Raw genomic sequence first — 20353 nt, 5'->3', positions numbered from 1 at the left:
TTCAATCTAAGAAGTGTTGAATATTTTAAAACGGGGACGTACAGTAGCGTTCAGCTAATGTTACTCAGTGTGGGTCCTGAACTACTTTCAAATGTGGCCCAGATTACAGAACATAAGGCAGGGCTGTGAGTAGGAGCCACCTTTACAATGTGGTGCATTAAAGTGATTTAAAACTGTTTAAAGCAGGAGGAGGAACACTCACGTTTAAAACCTTTATAACTCATTTGCACATAAAATACTTCTGATGCCTCAAGCTGGAAACCAGGGTTTCCCCCAGAAAACTCATTAAGTCTAGCAGTCAGAGCGCTAGTCCACTAGTTTCTGTCTTAAAAAATGTTACAAGTTGAAAGGAAATTTGAAAATAGGACCAATTAATTATGTGTGAATGGAAGACATCATTGAAAATACTTAAACAAAAACTAAAATGCCTTAAAATAAAAGGCAACACACACAAAATAAATACAATTTGAATAAATCATATAAATTTGTGCAATTCAGTTAGATCCTCACATTTTAAAGCACACCAGGAAATCCAACTCTGAGACATTTCAAAATTACATAAAATTATGGTTTTGGTGTGGCCTAGTTAAAGTCCAACTTAAATCTAATTGGGATCTTGTGGCATGACCCAGCTTAAATAGTTGGTTCACAGTTTGAAAATCCACTAATGTACCTGGATCAAAACAGTTATTCAAAAACAGTGGGTCAAAATAAAAGACTCACAGTTGATTATCTATCTATCTATCTATCTATCTATCTATCTATATATCTGTATGTCTGTCTGTCTGTCTGTCTGTCTGTCTGTCTATCTAATTAGGTTGGGCAATATATGACACTTTACCAACTAATGTTCTTTGGTCCAACACATGATAAATATATTCAGGCAGATTTAATGTTTAAATTTAGATTTAATAGTTAATACTTAGATTTAACATTTAGATTTGCTAAATCTTTTACATTCAAATTTTACCCTTGGTGCCAAATACTCATTTATGGATGGTCAGTTTATATGTCAAATTGCCTAAGCCTAATAAACAAACATATATGTTCTTTCATTTGTATTGGTTTAAACAAAATGCACATTTCATAGTGTATTTTATCTTACAAAGCTACTGCAGGAGGGGTTTGGGAGGTTATGGTGGGTTCAAGTCCGCCGGGCCACACGGTCAACTAGAAGAACAGTGGCACATTGACAAATATAACATTAACGCCGCTTTTCACATTTATTTGGCTGGAATGGATGTTTTTCATGTTCGTCTGCCAGGACAGATAAAAGATGAGTGCCAAGTGAAAACAAGTGTACACTTTCTTTCAGAAAAGTCCAAGTTTTTAATCAGCAGTTTCACGCCTGCATTCATAGCTCATCTTTGCTTTCTTTGTCTCCATGGAAACACACTGGCTCATTATTTATGCTTTACGTTGCCTTTCCCAGCTCAGCAGCTCTGCTGTTTCCGTACATCATGTTTTATCCCCTATATGTTCAGTTCTTCGCATTAACTCACACGTAAAGCTTTTATTCAATATAATCAGCTGCAAATGGAGGCCTGCTGTGAGCATATGAGATGTAAATGACTTTGTTTCAGCATGTTGTATCAAATCAATCCTTGCACGGTAAAAAAAAAAAAAAAAACATGTCACAGCCTGCGTTTCCACAGATCCTTCTCCTGTGAGACCACGTTCAAAATAAACCCAAACTCCTCCTCAATAAAAAGCTTCAGCTGTAGCTCTCTGACAGAAGCGGTGTTCACTGAGGAGTAAAATTATGATGAAGATTATAATAATGACCTCAGTCAGAGAGAAAGCCCAGCTTGTTCCTAACGAGCAGGAAGCCTGCAGTTTGGGGTTGAGTTGTTCTGGAAAGTTTGAGACAAACCCACAATCAACCTGGATGCTTTGAACTTCTGCTCAGAGACAAAAAGAGACTCAACAAGAGCAGCTGCTGAATGTTAAAGTGTAACTAACGTCCTCTGAAAGCCAAGCCCCGCCTCTGACAAAATTTGAAAAATTTTGAAGATGATTAAAGCAGGGCTGTAATCAGAAAGAAATAAGCACTGCTGCTTTCTTGTAAACTTTGTCTCCATATTTATTGACTTTCCAGTCGTGTTTAGATGTTGTTAGAGACTTATAATGACAACATATGCATCAAAGGACATGTTTGTAACTCAGAAAAGAGCAAGAATATGCTGCTGGACTGGGACTGAGTTCATACCAATTCTTTTAAGACCAAAACCAAAGCCAAGGCCAAACTTTGACAAATATTTCAGGACATTACTTTTCATACACCACAAAATGCAGAAATAATTGGAAAAATGGTTAATTACTCAACCAAAACTAATTGGTTGCGTAATTAACCAAGTAGCTGGTATTAAATTAATAATGGTCATAATAAATTACTGTTGCACTTCCTGTGTGACAAAAAGCAGAAATGTTTTAAATAAGTAGGAGAATACAACTTATTATGCACAGTTTGACCAGAGGGGGCAGCACTGACATGGTTTGATTCTAAATAATGCACAACTAAACAAATTTACATAAAAATGTCAGAATTTGTACGGAAACTATCAACAAAAACAATGTTCATTTGGGGTTAGTTACAGTTTCAGAACCCCCAACAGTTTTGGTCACCCCTGGCAAAGATGTGTTATAAAAAAAAAACAATAAAAAACTTGACAAATCCAACCTTTAATTTATGTTTATTTAATGAGAAATAAAAACCCATGTTAATTAACAAATAGATTTCTTAAGAAAATTCCGTGAGCCCCTTACAAATCTAAAATCTAAAATGAACAAACAGTAATCTGCTTCAAGCTGGCTCTAATCCATTTTCTCCAGTCCCTGGTCAGTAACAATAATTATATGTTATTAAAAATTGAGACAACTTTGACTGCTATCCAGTGTGAGTAAGATACTGACTGCTGATGAAAACACTGAAAAGACCCTATTTCAAAATATCAATGCTGTGCATTTCAAGTCAAAATGAGAGAAAAAAAGACTACTTTCTCAGTCAAGCTGAGCCGAAGTTACAGTAGCTTCAAAGCAAACACAAATCATGCTTAATCAAATGAAGTGTTTTCACTACAAGCCTTGACTGCTGCCTCTAATACAATCAATGAGCTGCTTTGTTTGGACCGTCTGGAAACCCTCCAGGAAGCAAAACCTGCAAGCAGAAATTCACACAAGCAGCACTTCCCAAAGTGAGCAGATCCCTGTTCTGGCACTGAGCTAGTTTAAACACAGAGCGCCAACAGAGGGGGAGGAAGAGGAGGAGAGGTCGTGGAGGAACTGAGACAGAGAAGCATGTTTGACGCGGACTTAATCCCTCAGCTTTCAGTCAGGCGATTCCAGCGCGCTAATAACACAGGGCCTTAGCAGAGGAAGTGGAAGAAGAAAAAAAAAATCAAAGGACAGACAGAGGGTGGGGGGATTCTCCTCTAATTCACACTTTACTGTAAACAAACACAAAACGTACATCTGAGTACACGAGGTAACACACGCATACAAGAGAGAAGACAGTGAGAACAAACAGCCGCCATGTTTGTGCTCCCTTCATGTTTGATCAGAGGCAGATCTCACACTCGATTTTAAAACACTGAGTGGAAACCAAAACGACAAATTTCAGCCAAGGTTTCCACTAAGGCTGGACAACAAGTCAATAACAACATATATTTGCAATCAATATGTGATCATCGTCAACAGATTATATCAATAGATTCATTAAATAATTTTACTGAACTCCAATCGAAAACCGCACAGCATTCTGGGAGATCAAGGTTGGTGGAATCAACTAACTCACTCACTCTTTGGTTACCTAGCAACTCGCTCAGTCTTATTTCATTCATTTTTTTTATTTTCACTTATTTTTTTAATAATATTACAAATAGTTCATGTAAAAACTAAAAGAAATCCTAAGTGAAAAGGAGCAGAAAGGAGCTTTTTCCACATAAAAATAAAATTAGCTATTCAACTCAAAAGACCAGTACAAACATATTCAAATAAACAAAAAATAGACAACAAAATATCAGCTTATTCAATGCCATATTGCGACATCTTAATATGTGTCAAATATCTATTAAGTGCTGAAAGAAATTTAGATTCTTCCTCTCCTCTTATCTCACTGTCAGGATTATTTCATAAACTGACATCTTTAATTGAAATGCTGCCCTAACCTTATTATTCACAATATACTAGGACTTATTGTTTACTAATTCCTCCACCTTATTTAAAACAGTAATGATTTTGGATATTTTTACTTGCATAAAACATATTTATACATTTTTACTTCTACTTATTCATTTTCAGACTGGTGAATAACAGGCAGATCTATAAATGTGTTACTTATTTTGCTGATTCGGCTTTGCTGAATCAGCGGTTTGAAATAAACCTAAACCTGATACTATGCAGCAACAGTCACCACAAAAAACACCCTGGCTCTAAGTGAGCTGCGGCTCTCAAAGGTTAGGCCAAGTGTAAGGAGAAACATTGCCTTAATTACATCCTCTGCCAATGCACATTCTTGGACGGGGGGCTCGGGCGGCGGTCCAGAGGTAGCTGCAGCGCTGGGAAACTGAGCGCGAGGAGAATCTCCTCTCAAAGAAACCAGACCATCCTTCAAAGGGGTCATTCTCCACGGAAGTACCCTGAGCCCAAGGAGAGCCGAGGGTAAGCGGCACCTCTTTAGGCCGGCAAAAAGGAGGAAAAATGGGATTCTTATTTGGCTTCGAGACCCGGTGCCAGCTCTGGAGTGTGACGCTGCTTCCAGCCCTGGTTCGACCCCTCTGGGCCTCCTGGTGCCAGGAATGCTCTGAGCTAGGAAACGGTTTAGGCCTGCAGGACTGAGGATGGCTCTGTGCGTGAGGGAGCGAAATATACGCCACTACGGGCAGCGAAGACAGTCAGAATGAATAAACAATGCTTAATGACAAACAGCAGAAGCATGATTCGGGTGAAAGTATTTCCCTGAATTCAATCAGGCATAAAAATAGAGGTCAGAACATCGTCTGTAATAATCTGAATTAAAGAAACAAGTCGGCTCATTATGACGTAGAGAAATCTCAGAGGACATTACTCTGTAACTAACAATTATGTCAGCAATAGATTACTTTATCGATTTCTCCCTCAGAACTTTACACTACAAAAACATTAAAAGATGCAAATAAATAATTCAGTTCCTTTTCTTTAAATAAAAACATATGCATTTTGTTGACTAATTTGCAATAATATACCATCTATTGAGTGTACACTTGGTCATTTGTAGCAAAGGCTACATCTGCAGCTGAAAATACTTCAAGCTAAATCCTTCTTGCTTGACTGATCATCAATACAGAGTAGGGCTAATCTACTGACTATTTTTTTATTATTATTACTGATTAATAATTGGATATCAAAAGTTATTTAATAGATTTTTTTTACTTAATCTGAACCAGGTGACAATAAGCCACTTTAGATACTCTGGGCTAGAACATATTAGCAGATAGAATAGCTTTTTACTTAATTACTGCTCTTAGTGTGTTGTTCTTTCAGTAATTAGCTTTTTTTTTGAGTCAGTTTACTCCAGTTAACGATTATTTCCAGAGTTGATTACTCACAATTAATCTGATTAATTCATAACTAAGGGTTAGGAACTGAAAGTTTGAGAGGTCACAAAGCACCAATAATGTTTATTTCCAAAAACTTAAACAAAGCCTAGCTGGTTTTATCTAATTTAATCATATGTTAATAAAAATGAGTGTTTACCATTAAAATCATAAAATCAAACCAGGTCATGTTTATTTCTCTTGGAGCCAGCTCCCACTGAGGTAATAAGCGGCTGAGAGAGAGGTCAGGACGAAGCCAGGGAGCCACTCTGTTTGACCGCCCTAATTACAACACAAAGTCCGCATCCAATCTCCCCGCTGAGTCCCAGAAAATGTCAACAAAGTCATGGTGGATAAAGATCAGAGGGACTCTGGGACCAAATCAGCTGAAGACAGAGACATCAGCCAGCAGCTTGTGCCCGGTCCACTGAGCTTGTGACACGGATTCAGGCTCAGGAGAAAAACTTTCAGGTACCAGAGAAACTGGGACTAAATTAAGACTTGAGCTCCTGCAAGGAAAACTATTTACACAACCTGAGAGCAAGTTCCTTCTTTCGGCCATTAAAAGACAAGAAGTAAAGGTTCACTGATTAACTAGATCCAGGGAGTGGCTCTGGAAGTATGAGGCTCTTTGTTGGTGGTCCAGGACGCAGTACCTTACCAGAAGTATCTACGCATATTATACTTTATTGTGTGACTTTAGAACCACAAACATCAATGTGTTTTATTGGACTTTATGTGGTAGAGCAACACCAAATAATACATAACTGTGAAGCAGAAGAAAAAGGATAAACAGATGAAGTATATTTACAGAAATCTAAAATAATGTGATTTCTCTCTTCCAAATAAATTACGTTTATTAAGCCGGTTTGTTTCTAAACATCAGTTTAGAAACATCAAACTGTTTGATATTTTCTAAAAGAAAAGTTTTCTTTAGAAAACATCAATTTTCTAAAGGACACATTGGAAAACTAGCATCAAATGAAGCTAGACGGCATCATCACCTGGAATTGTATCAACACGTTCTTTAAAGAACAGAAGCAGAAAAAAAAATAATTTAATGGTGGGAAGGATCTAGTTTATACATTCAGTAATTAGAAGAAAGCTAGAATACAGAGCAACTCTTATTAGTTCATCTAGAGAAACGACTCGTTACCTTAGATCAACATGATCAGTACAGGAATCCAGAGAAACCCCTACTAGTTTATAAATCAAAGACTACTTATTCTTAAACATGGGATTATACTTTTTTGTTTTCTTTCCTTTGGTTTGTTGTTTTATTGTATTTCCTTCTAATTCATGTAAAGCACTTTGAATTGCCTTTTTGCTGAAAATGTACTATGTAAATAATTTTACCTTTATTGTATGAAGCACTTTGTATAAAGATCCCTTCATCTTGAAAATATGGCACTTCCATTTTTTTATTCTTATTGGGTTCAAACTTGTATTTTATTTTATTTATTATTATTATTAGTAGTAGTAGTAGTATTAGTATTATTTTTGTTTTTTGCTATTTTAATGTTCACCAAAACTTTAAACTTGTTTTTCTCAGACGTTTTCCATCCAATCAGAATATTAATATGTGATGATGTCGGTTTCTGGCTGTTAAAAGCTGGTAGAGACAAACCTGAAAAGACCTGCAGGTGTAACTGCAGTGAAACTACAACATCAGGTGGCTGAATAAAAATGCAAGCCACACATTTCAGATTCTATTTTTTAAATTAAAACTCATCATAGTTTCCTCCCATTTTGCAAGCACGTGCTTTCTTGTGATCGGCTCGACACATAAAATTTCTGTAAAATACAGAAAAGTTTGAGATTTAACGTAATAAAACAGGACAAAGTTGAAGACTAGACGCTAAACTCAACCTCATACGAAAGCAGTCGCTACAAAAAGCAGAGGATAAAACAAGTGATAACTAATCCCACTCAGACAGCTATTCTTCACAGCGCCTGGGCCAGGTTTAATCTGTGATCCGCTGCGCAGGCAGCTCGGCGTTTCACAGCAGAAGTGTGTCATGTTGGAGGAAACCTCTGAGTGAGAAAGTAATGAGGTTGAGCAGAGCCTGTCTTTGCTGTTCAGCATCATTTCTCTGCAGACTGAGTACCATACACTGGGTGCTTAGAGCATCAAAGAGCCCAAAGCCTCGCTCCTACTTGATACCTCAATACAGGATCATTAATTAAAAATCACATTGGAGGGATGACTTGATCCATACAGCTTACACTGGAAGTTTTAAGTAAGTTTATCAAGTAAAAACAGCTACATATACAGCCAGTTTGACCTATAGAAATTTAGAAAATTATCCCACCAGAGCTAATGTTTGCTATATGAACATATTTGAAGCATTTGCAAAAATATATACAGATCTTATTATATTTTATATTCTGTTGACAGCTGCAGACACATGCTGCTGTATTGGTGGTTAATGGAAATAAAATCGTCCCAGGTTCATTTCTGTTCTTTGCACCTTAAGAAAACCGCAAAAAAATAAAATGTTTCACGCATTGAAACAAAATTGTAAATCAAAGGCAATAAATTGGTGAAATTTTACCACACAGTCTGGATCCCACTGGGTCACACAGAGGCGGGAGGCTGTTGCTGCTCGTTAGTCAAACCAAACACAGATTTATGACCTCTGAGAAGGTCCTGTTGGACCAACAGGACACAGTTTAATTAATCTGAATTAAATGCTCTGCCCTTACAGATACTTCCAGTCTCATTCGGTAATTAGTGGACTTTCCTGCCACCAATGTGAGCAGCCCTGACTAATTAATCACCTTTCACTTGTTTTTCCATCAGTAGCTCTCTTGCGTTGGTTAGTAAATCTTTATCAGCAGGCAGAAATGTCTGTCTGCGTTCACACTGCAGCCGGAAGTGATCCAATTCCGACTTTGTTTTGGCCATAATGCGACCTGTATCTGACCTTTTCATGACAGTCTGAACAACACAGGTCGGATTGTTTTCGAATGAGACGTAGTCCACTTGTGTCCGATACACGTCTGATTCAAATGTGGCCCGGCGTCCAGGTCACATTCATTCGACCTGAACGTCATTGATACTCGACAAACGTCACTATTCTGCGCCCTGATCGGCGCAAGCGGGAAGAAAAACAACAACCATAGCGGACTGTAGTGAGGATTACGTTGTTAACATACTGGCTTCGGTCGGACAACAACTTTAAAATCGTAAGCTATGCTCCACCATTAGCGTCCATGTTTACTTCCGCAAATACTGAGCACTTCTTCCGTTTTATGGCGGTAGGCGGAATACTGAGAACGCGGACGTTATTGCGCCCTCTTCTGCGCATGCGGGACACTTTCACGGAATAAGCATTTTATATCAGACGGTACATCAATCATTAATGATTCGTTTTTGGTTTTATATAACTGAAATACTGCCAAACTGGTGGAATGACGTTTTCTGTTTTGTCCAGTTTTTCACTCCACGCTGTTTTTCATTTTTAAGCACTTATGTGGCACATTAACTGCTGCTGCCCAAGTTACTCAACAGGTTGTTGCTAGGTAACCAGAAGTTGCTCAAGTTGTTGCTTGGTAACCAAAAAGTAAGTGAGCTACTTGATTCCATCAACTTTAAAATCTTTCATCTGAACGCCCAGAATGCTGTGCGGTTCTGGATCACAGTTTAGTGAATATTTCATCAGACATACTATTTATTGATATTGATCACATGTCTATTGCGATATAAATTATTGATTTACTGTCCAGCCCTATCTTTTAATAACCTGTTTTTCTAATAACTTCATTTATTTGACAAAAACGACATTTTTATACACAAATCGTAATGTCTCCTTTTCAAGAAAACCCCCACTCTCAGTGAAACACAAATGACCTTGACCATTAAGTTCCTCATCAGTGTTGACAGAGGAGAGGTGGAAAAAATCAGTAGAGCCAGCAGGACAAAAGATTTAATCCCCCGCTTTACACCAGTCAGCAAGCCAAGGTTCAGTTAACCTGCCAGAGAGCAAAAACGAAACACATCAGTCCTGGACAGGCACAAATGAGTGCCAACGTGGCCTTAAAACCGAGCCTTACAACTCCAGCTCTGCCACAGCTAAAACTGCATAATGTCTATTAGATCAGCTCTCCTTCATTAAAGCTAAGAGCCCTCCTTTTGGCATTCGTTTAATTTAAAAGCAGGAATCTCTGGATCTGGTGATCAAAAGGGGAGCAGTAAAACGTCGTAGTGCTGCGGCGTGTTTGAATTAAGCAGCGCTGAGAGGTGAAGCACACTCAACTACTGCCTGAATGGACACTAGAGGCTGACTGGGGACTGACGGCTGCAGGAGGAACAGATTTATGCTGTTAACCCGACTCAGTGAATTAAGCACAAGATTTAAAAACAACTGCAACCACATCTAATGTCTATCTGCTGTAAAATATAACAAATATCATCTCTAATTACCCTGAACCATGGTTCTTACAACTGTTTTAGAAAAGTTAGATGGGCGGTATATTAAGTATTTTCCAGGCACATAGTGAGATTTTATAGGGAAATCAAGTAACTGTTACTTTCAGATGTTTAAAAAATGCTGTAATATGACTTAAAAGAAAGTCGACTGTGCAATTTAACGCCTTGATATTGGGACACTGTCTCTTTAAGAAGCCCCTGCTCTTTCCGAAACTCAGCCTTTGGTATTTCATCAGAACAATGATGAATGCTCCTCCATGATGCCGCTAACCTCCATTCTTAGAAGCGTTTCACTGAGAAGTGGTTCCTGTGACGAGATCAGCAGATTTACAGTTCCACCAGGTGTTTCCTAGTTGCTGCTGCTGCTAGTCTAGAGGAGCTGAGTGAGGCAGAAGCTCGACTGGTGACTTCAGCTTGTGTTTCACACGTCTAGCGCGGCGCAATTTGAAGCATTTGAGAGTTTTGAGCCTTTGACGCATCAGGTGTGTCCAACAAATAGGCCGGCATCGGAAAACAACGGCTAGAGCGATTCTGATGCGCCCTCGACGCACCTCCACATAGACTTTGAATGTAAACCAGACGCACAAAACGTGTTTGGAACGAACGCACCACGAGAGTAAACGTTTAGGCACCTTGACTGGTTGCCAGGGGAGACACATGAATGAATGATAATTAAAATTTAAATTCCTTTATTGTTGTTGTGCAAGAAAGAACGACTATTTAAAAAAATAGCAACTCTCAAAGGCAGTTTCAATACATAAATAAGTAATGTTTTAATATAGTAAAAAACAAACAGAAACAGCAAGATGTTCAGACTATGATCAGGTTTTGGAAGTTGAAGGAATCAAAGCAAAACTCCAGGTAAGTTTTTGATGAGAGAATAGCATTATAATATAATATAAGCATTAAAACATAACATATATATATATACAGTATATATTTAAATATATATATATAAAGATTGCAAAAAGTGGAAGTCTATAACTTAAAAGCAATTGCAGATTATAAAACCAGTCTGTAGATGGGATTAAACTGGAGTTACTGGAACATAATGGTTACTATATTCTTCCAAAGTAGTCTCCATCCACATAGATCTACACTGAGGGTTCAGGGTAATCTCAAAAGTACTATCTTCTGCCTGAGTAATCTGGTTTTACCCTGAATTCAGTGGGAATGGAGGGGGTTAATTTATGGCCTATGAATACTTTAATCCTGGAGAATTTTCCCACAGTGGAAATATACCTAAACGTCTCGAAGTCTGCTGCCAGGTGTTTAGAAAGCCTTCATTTGTTGTTTCACTGTTTAATCTTTTTTTTTTATAGTAAACTGGATCTCTGTCACAGTGAAACCAGCTAAAGTTTAACCATAGTCTTGTTAAACTAATGTTTTGCTTGCCTCTTTTATTACTATGATCAAAGTGTGTATTTTTAGATGAAAGACAAAAATTCACTCGTTTTGCTACAAACACGTCTGATCCAACGCCACTGCTGCTCTCGAAGTGTTCATCTGTTTTCATGACTCTTCGGAGCCTGACCCGTAACAGACCCTCTTCATTTAATTGTGGCAAAATTGGTCTAATTTGTCTAGAATAATTTGTTCTGGTTTCTTTAATGTTTGGGGTAAAGTCTATTTTACTTTCTTTTAGGCTAATAAGTGATTTACCCGTTTACTGAACTCTTTAGTTCATTTTAGTTTTTTTGCTTGTTTCAGCTAAAGTAGGAGTTCTTTAAAGTTCACAGCATAAAAAAACACTAATAAATAGCCTGCAGTTGCTCCTTAAATCACTTTCAACTACAGTTTTCTAAGTTAACTTCCCCATCTTTCACTTACTTTGCCGGTCCTTAAAGTTGAGGCAGTTCAATTTTTGTTGTTGATTTCTGAGCTTTTGATTTTGTAATGGTTTGGTCAGCTGAGACTGATTATAAATAATTTAAAATTGTCTTTAAGAACTACGTTATAAGAAGACTTAAGAATAGCGTTCAGTTATGTTTTCAAGCCTGTCATCAATGGTCAGTAACTGTTAATTATAGGAGTCACTTATTTCACACCGTGAGTATTAGAGAGGCGATGTTGTTCAACATTGATTTGACCATTTCAAAACAAAAACAAAATTATTGAAGAGATTTAACTTTAAGCTGTCTTTAGCATTTTAAATGAGGTAGCACAGTTAGCATAGCCAACAAGAGACAATTGTAAAAGATAAATCAAAGCAACTTGGCTGAACTTCATTCTGCCTTTCTGTTATCTGCTGAAAGTCTCGCGCTCTCTCACCCTTCAGCAGCCAGACGTTTTATGGTGCATTGTGCATCATAAAACCTGCTTTAAAATGTAACGTAAACTATTTGTTTTCATAATAACAAGACAAAAATCAACAAAATCAAATTTAAATGCATTTTTAGAACATTAATTATTTTATTTAACATTCAAATTTGTCATCAAGAATGTGGAAAAAGAGAGAAAAAAAGAGTTTTATGTGGTGTTTGAGATCCATTTGGTATTTTGAGCAATATTTTGGAAAACATTTTCATACAAATATTTCTAAATGTATTCTAAAATATAATTTGCACAACAACTGCAAGTATTAGTGATATTTTATAGTATCTGTCCTCTGACTCTGGTCCTATAAGGTCACTGAATGTAAAATAAAATGATTTTTTTTTTTAGGTTTCCCAAGCAGCCATTCATCAGTCAATTCTTATAACGATGAAAACTGACCAGAAATTTTTTTCTTGTGCATATTTAGTTATAATCCAGTCGCTTTTCGAACAATAAATAACAAAAACAATCATCTTGAAATGCTTTTAATTAATTAATTTTTAGAGCAGATAAAAATAGCCGAGTGAAGCAGATTTGCTATGAAGCCAGATGAAAATGCCATTGTTGAAAAAAAAATAAAGAAAACGGTAAGCAGATCACCAAGCAGCTCATGTTTAACAGTAAAACCAACTTGCAGAAAGAAGGAAGACACCAACTCCTACACAACAGATTCACTGCTATCATGTAAAGAGCCAGAAATTACTCTCTCTCTGCTCTGCAGAGTGTAAAAAGGCGACTTTGTTCCTTCTTTGTTTCAACACAAACAAAACTAAACACATTTGACCTTGGTTTTGAAATAATTGTGTAAAATTGGGTCCCGATCTTCTTCAGAGGGTCAAATAGAGAGAAAAGAAGACAGATCAGCTGACAGCAAACAGCTCCTGATTCCTGGAGCTCCTGTGGAGTCAATAATGAAAACTGCTTGTGCTGCTCAATGACAAACCAAGGATATCAGTCCAGAGGAGACACAGCAACCCCACAATCCCTCGCCTGATTTCTCCAGCCAGCTGACACTGCTGCACAGAGGTCATTCGTACTCATTTTCAAAATGTGCCTCAGCAACCCCCTGATAACATTTTTTTTATATATATTTTATTTTTTGCTGCATCTTCCAAAAAAAAAAGAGGAAAAGCCTCAACAGCAGGACATTCCTCAAATCCAGGCTTTGCACAGAAACAGAGAAGAAGGTCAGTCTCTCTTCCAATCACAACATTTGCATACCAAAGGAAAACCTCTGTCAGCACAACAACCGAGAAATATCAGCATGCAGAAACGTAAGAGACGTCGCATAAACGCCGCAACGCGATCAACAAACAAGATTCATATTCTACAGCAACAAGCAGCACAACAAAATGTCAAAACTTGAGCAAGGAACAAAGATTTCAGAGTGAATGAAGCAAAGAGTTTAATCCATCCCTTGCTGCACACCTCCAGCCAGCTGGCTGAAAGCAGACTGCTCTTTTCCTTTGCTTACAAAATAAGCAAATTTGACTGGTTGGAAAAATTATGTTACAAAGAAGCAGAACTAACGGAGCACCACCTATCAGTCTCATCAGGTATTTCAGGTCTAGTTCCTATTTCAAATGTCTTAGTTCACCTGAAAAAAGAGAAAACTAACACAATTAACTTCAGCAAGAAACCGGAGCTGGTTTTAGGTCAGAAAGTTATTAATACGGATGAAAAAGTGTCAGTGAAGTAATCTGCTACACATTTTAACTAACAATATGGAAAAATGTTTTGTACTTTTTCATTTATATTAAGGAATTACTGACCTAAAACAACATTCTATATATATCTTGCTGAAAAGTTACTTGTAAATTAGTTTGATCTTATTTCAAGACATTTGCATTACAAACTAGACCAATAATAGGCAACATTTTGTGTTTTTGCAGTGTTGAAAGCTACATTTGTTTGTTCAGGTAAGTGCAAAGCACCAACTAACATTTCATTTTCTCTGGTTTGAGAATGAAAATCACTGGGTTAATATTTTTCATGGCCAATGGTTCATAGTGTCTTCATGGTGGAAATTAGCTGGAAAAGAGGCTGCAGTGGCAGCTTGTTATAGTCAAAGTTTTACTCAGTAAAAAACAGAAATACAAAAATGTTAAATTTTAAAAAGAAAAGAAAATAAATGTCACAATGACAAAACAGTTAACAGTGTAAACAATGATTGTTGCTTCTCTGGTTTAAAGAAAATCAATTCTATCAAGTTTTTGTTTTAAATTATTATGTGCACGTGGAGAAGCATAATAATTTTATGATAAATGATCAAACCGTGAGAATCTGAACGCTGCTAATTATCACAACAGCAGGTTCTGATTCGGCAGATTGTTTTATTGTAAAACACATTAACAGATTTACCTCAGTGATTTGTTTATTCTCACCGAGCTGTGAGAAAGACATTTGTGCATCATTCTGCATTAATATGAATCAGAAATAAAACGTGAAAACCTCCTGACCTGCAGGGTTCTCCACCTCTGCTGGTCGTATTTCCCAGCTGAGGCGAGTAAAACCAGGTCACAGCGAAGGCTCAGTCTGAGACTAAATGAGTGCAACAGAGTGGAAGTGTAGCAGATAAACATAATCTGCAGAGCGCACAACGTGAGGCACGTGTAATAATGTTGCTGCTCAAACTCGGTTTTGTATTTCAAAGGAGAGAAGGAGCAGTGAACTTCAGATTATATGAAATGACTGGAATTCAAAGCATTTATTGCCATTATTACGTTACTTTAATGAGTTCAACTCGTGTCACACGACTTTTAGAAACCTGCTGCTACTTTATCCACAACTATTTGATCTCCTGTACTTATAACCACAAAAAATTGTTGCAAATATCGCTAATATTTCTCTAAACTCTTAGCTGTTCCTACGCTTGATATCCCGTTCACAGATATTTCACTAATGCTGCAGAGTTTACCTGCTTTAGATTCGTTAAATGAGCTTGTGGTGAATGAACAGGCAAAACAATAAACTTGATTTAAATTTCGAAAACGTATTAAATAAATAAATTAACATCATATAATTACATCCAGACAAAATTATACCAACGACAGAACAATTCCTCCAAGCATTTGCATTTCAAAAGATGTCAGAAACACCATAAAAATAAATAAACCAAGGACAGTTTAGACAAATTGCTGCGTGGGAGGAATTGCTTTCCCTCGCAATAATGTTCCAGTCAAAACGTGACTTGATGCAGGATTTTGAATACTGGCAGTCTGCGACAAAACAAGGTTTTTACTTTAAGGTTTTTACTTTAAAGGTTTTAACTTTAACTACATCTCGTTTGTGAGTTATCTGACGTTTTATATACTTTTTCTTTAGGATACAAATCTACCACAAACGTATGTACAAAATGCAAAAGCAAATAAACAGAAACGTTCCATAAGAAGGAAAGATAGAAAGAAGAAATACATGAATGCTATATGGATTATCTTTGAGTTATTTTTAATCAGATATTGTCGCCATCTTACAGTTTTGGTTTTGTCCATTAGTCTGAAAGATATTTCCACCGAAAGATATTACACAAACAAACATGAACATGCAGTCAGTTGATTTTCAACCAGTTTTCTGCACCAAAGAGTTAAAAATTTATGAAAACGTTTAAAATTTTAAACTGACATTTCTTATCAATGTGCATATAAAATAGACCGGGATGCATTTGTTAATTTATTGCGAATGAACGCAAAACTTTTGCGAGGTAATGCAAAAGAAAACAATTCCCTCATTTCCGTAAAAAGACAACTTTAAACAACCTCTAGAAAATCTGAATAAATATTGTTGATGAACACTTACAAGATTTATAATACATTCTGGGTATTAATATAAAGTAATAAAGGATGATTTATCTGATTTATCACAGTTACAAAGTGCTGTGTGTATATTAAAAACACAATTTCCACTTTTTTTAATAAACTGAGAACCTGCAGCCCCTTTAAATTAGGGCAACAGGAACTTGGGGTGTAATATGTGTCCAATCATTAATTTCCTAAAACATCATCACCCCAAACAGAAAATGGGTTAAATCAGGGATAAATAAGCGGCCTGGTAAAACTCTGCAAAGGGCAGCGTCACCAGGGGAAACGAGTGGACACAAAGACACGGGGGGGGCCGCTGCAGACCGGACCCTGTCCCATTGTCTGCTGGGACACGGAGGACAAAGCAGGACAACACCAAGATATATGCAAGCTCCGCAAGACCTCACCCCAGCAATGTGCCGGCCCTAATCCCTGACACGATTTCCCCTCCTAACCCACGGATGATGTCATCCCTCGCCTCCTTTCCGCACCTGACTGGACCCGTCCGGACCATCAGGAGGTTCTGCTGCTGAGAAACAAGGCGGCAGCAGGAAACCGAATACTCTCTCAGCGCATCTGTGTCCCAAATCAAAGGGCTTAATGACGACGGTGTCATGTGGCGCAGAGGTTTTAAACCACACAGCGCCTCTGATGTGTGGCAAGGCCAGACTTTACTCCTGCAAAAACACAAAGTCCAACCAAATATCTTTGTCCAGTTTCTACTGCAAATACCTTAGTTCACTTTAAATAAGACAAAACTAACTTATAAGCAACTTTGCAGCAAGTTGCTTGCAAAAGTTAAGATTGTATCATCTTAATTATTTGATGAGTGGTGTTTTTATTGTGTTGGCATCAATGCTGTCCAGCTGTGCTAAGAAGCCAATTATTTTACGCTTATTGTTTATTCACATCTGTTGCCTTTTGTACGTCAAAATATTCCAACATTTCTTCCATCATTTGCCTTTTGCTTTAAATATACTTAGTTGTAAGCAATGGCAACAGCAAAGACCAAAAAACAAAAACACAACTTTTTGCACAAATTAAAAAAGTTGAAGAAGAAAAAGAAAGAAACAGAAAAGTAAACATTGCGTGTGTACGTCAATAATTCCTTAATGCTGGTGAAAAATAACTAGTTTCTGTGAAACCAGGATGTTTTCATCAATATTAAGGAATTATTGACTTAAACAAGCTGCTATATGATGCATACAAATGCATTTTACAAAACGGGGGCAAGACAAGAAATGTCCTCCTCAGTTAGTTTATTTGCTCGTTTATTTTCACGGATAAAGCCCCAAGATTTTAAATAAAGAAAACCAAGCTTATAGCCAAAACTATATTAAAATAGAACGTCAGTAAGATTAGCTGCGTTTCCATTAAACGTAGAACTGCACAACTTGGACTTACAAAAATAAATTAGCTTAATGAAAACACGGCAATTTGGAAATTTTTAGATGAAAAGGTTTTGCATTAGGATGAGATGGTTTTTCAACCTATCAAACTTTTTGCAAAAGTGCAATGGAAACACTGTTTTCGCATCATACGAGTCACAATATCAACAGGAAGTGGTAGTAGGTTTAGTTTAGTTTTTTTGTGCTGCTCGCTAAACCAGAGCTGTCACATAATCACAGAGTTCATAAAAGGTTTTAAGTCAATCTAACATGTTGAATCCACAGCTCCTCTATTAAATCGCCGACTACAATTTCTCCAAAACGCTGCCTACATAGTCGCTTCTTGTCCTTTTGCAACTACGTCACTTGATCATTCAAGGCGCCATGATGGACGTCGGAAGTGAGGGATGGGAGTGTTGAACTGAGCGACTGAAATAGTTTCCCCAAGTGTACAAAGATATTTCCACTAGCCCAAAAATACTTGTTAAGATTTTGTGTTTTTGCAGACATCTTGTGGAAACTTTTGCGGCTGACCCCGATGCATGTCCAGTGAAAACGTCCTGCAGGACAGGTCAGGGCGTCTCTGAGCCCCACAGGTCTGCAGAGGGCCTTACATGCTTCAGTGGTAACAGGGAACAGGGGGACAGTTGCTCTTTAGAAGTTTATGGGCCTTCCCTCCCCCTCATTCGCTCCACAAAGGAGGCCTAACCCGTTGTCCCCACCCACGAGGAATTTCTCAGGCATTGCTGGGCTCTCCATGACAACTGGGTGCTTAATAAACCATTTCTCTTAGGCATTCTTCCTTTCACAGGGGGGACAACAGTCAAAGCAGGGAGGAAGGGGGAGGAGGGCGGAGGAGCTCGAAATGATTGGAGGGAACAGTGGAGGTTGCAGGGGTGAGACTTGGATAGATAGAAGAAAAATGGAGAGCGGTGACAGAGGGGAAAACAAAAAGAAGGAAAGAGAAAGAGGATCAAGGTGATGCACTGCAAAAACACAAAATCTTACCATGTATTTCTGGTCTAGTTTCCAGTGCATATAACTTAGTACAGGTTAAATAAGACAAAACTAACTTACAAGTAACGTTTCAGTAAGATGTTGGAGCTGATTTAAGTAAATTCATGTATTAATATTGATCAGAAAGTACCAGATCCACTGGCAGATTATTTCACTTAAAAAAAGTAATTTTTCCCATTAGTGAAAAAAAATAAAACAGTATTAAAGGGGCAGAATTATGTGTTTTCCAGGCACAAAGTGAAGTTTTACAGCATATCTACCTACCTATATATATGACTTAAAAGAAATTGTTCTTCCTTATTTAACTCCTTGAAATTGGGCCTCTGTCTCTTTAAAAACTCCCGCCCTTTCTGAAACGTCACCTTCAGGAAGACATCACAACATGGCTCCTCTATTAACCCTTTAAAATGTTTTTACCAGAGTTTCACTGAGAAGTAGCTTGTAAAAAGAGCTCAGCTGATGTACAGTTCCACCAGATGTTTGCTAATTGCTGCTGGCTAGTCTGTAGGAGCAGAGTGGGGGCTATTCTGTGAGGCAGAAGCTTGAAAACTACATCCAAAGGAGGAGCTGCACCTCAAAGGCGGAGCTAGGTCCAATCAGGCGTTTTGCTCAGCTGAATGGTTGCCATGGAGATTGAAGGATTTCTCAAACATGCATGAAAGAATCAAGGCAACGCTCCATGTGTGTTTTTGATGGAGGAATTATGACATGATGTAAAGCCAAAAAAGTCATTTTTAGAATTACTGACTTAAAACAAGATCCTATATTTACTGAAAAGTTATTTGTAAGTTAGTTTTGTCTTTTTTAAGGTGTGCTAAGACATTGTTCGCATTAAAAATACTGGGGAAAAATTACTTGGTGAGATTCTGTGTTTTTGAGTGTAGGAAAAGTTTGTGGCATCAGCGATCCAAAGTGCGACAAACGGCGACCGAAGAGAGCGAGAGAGAAGAGAAGAACGACTGAAGCCTCTGACTGAAGGGTGAGGAAAACAGACATCAAGAAGAGGAGCGATTCACGGGAGTTTAATGACTTTATGAAAGTGTGGAGAGAAGAAATCCAGCTGCTGGAGGACACATGACAGAGCACATTAAGAAACTACATAGCAATTATTTTAATCTGAGTGGCTGTAAATACTGTAGAAATGAACGAGTGAATAGTTTTGATGCCCAGCGATGCTCATCTAAACATGCAATCTGAATACAGAAAATGGTTATGCTTCTTATTTAGCTTTAAAGCTATAATTTTATGAATATCTGGTGTTTTTGCTTATTTATTCTCATTCCACTGTCAGAATATCACACACTGAAGCTTAGATGATACATATGTAAAGTATTAAAATATGCCAAACAATCAGAAAGTGATAATAAAGACTCAGTCGTGCGGGTTTTATTGTTTGCTCGGGTCGCCAGCCGGCTCACACATTTCCGTCAGTGAAGGAGTTTGAGCATCACCTTGAACTCACACCTGGCTGCTGAGAGATAAAATCCCCGCTGTCTGCCGATCGGAGAGCTTGTACAACCAGCAGTGAGGTGTGATCTGAATCAAACTGCAGCCATTAGTCTCACACGCCTGTCTGTGCATTGAATCTCTGAGCAAAGATGGAAAACATAATTTCAGAGACATAATTTCATTAAAGAGTCTCTGCAGTCGGGGAAAGGTTTGGAACATGTTTTGGCAGAGCAGAGAATTTAAATGTACCCGTGCCAGACCCAAAATGGTGACTTTTTAAAGCGAGGAATGCATAAAGATTGACGCATAAACAAAACCACTGACTCCACAACAAATAGAGCCCATATTCCAAATACCAAAGATAATAAGCTACTGAGTAGT

At 37.7% G+C, this 20353-nt stretch overlaps 1 protein-coding gene across 4 annotated transcripts in view; it reads right to left on the bottom strand.

Annotated features, from left to right (window-relative positions):
* celsr2 (cadherin, EGF LAG seven-pass G-type receptor 2) overlaps positions 1–20353 on the bottom strand; it is a 77929-nt gene that overhangs the window by 49033 nt on the left and 8543 nt on the right. The gene's annotated exons all lie outside the window — the stretch shown is intronic.

Source organism: Xiphophorus couchianus, chromosome 20, assembly GCF_001444195.1.
Source record: "Xiphophorus couchianus chromosome 20, X_couchianus-1.0, whole genome shotgun sequence".
In the NCBI taxonomy this organism is placed as follows: domain Eukaryota; kingdom Metazoa; phylum Chordata; class Actinopteri; order Cyprinodontiformes; family Poeciliidae; genus Xiphophorus; species Xiphophorus couchianus.
Note: the sequence above shows the minus strand (reverse complement) of the source record. Positions and strands in the feature narration are given on the sequence as shown.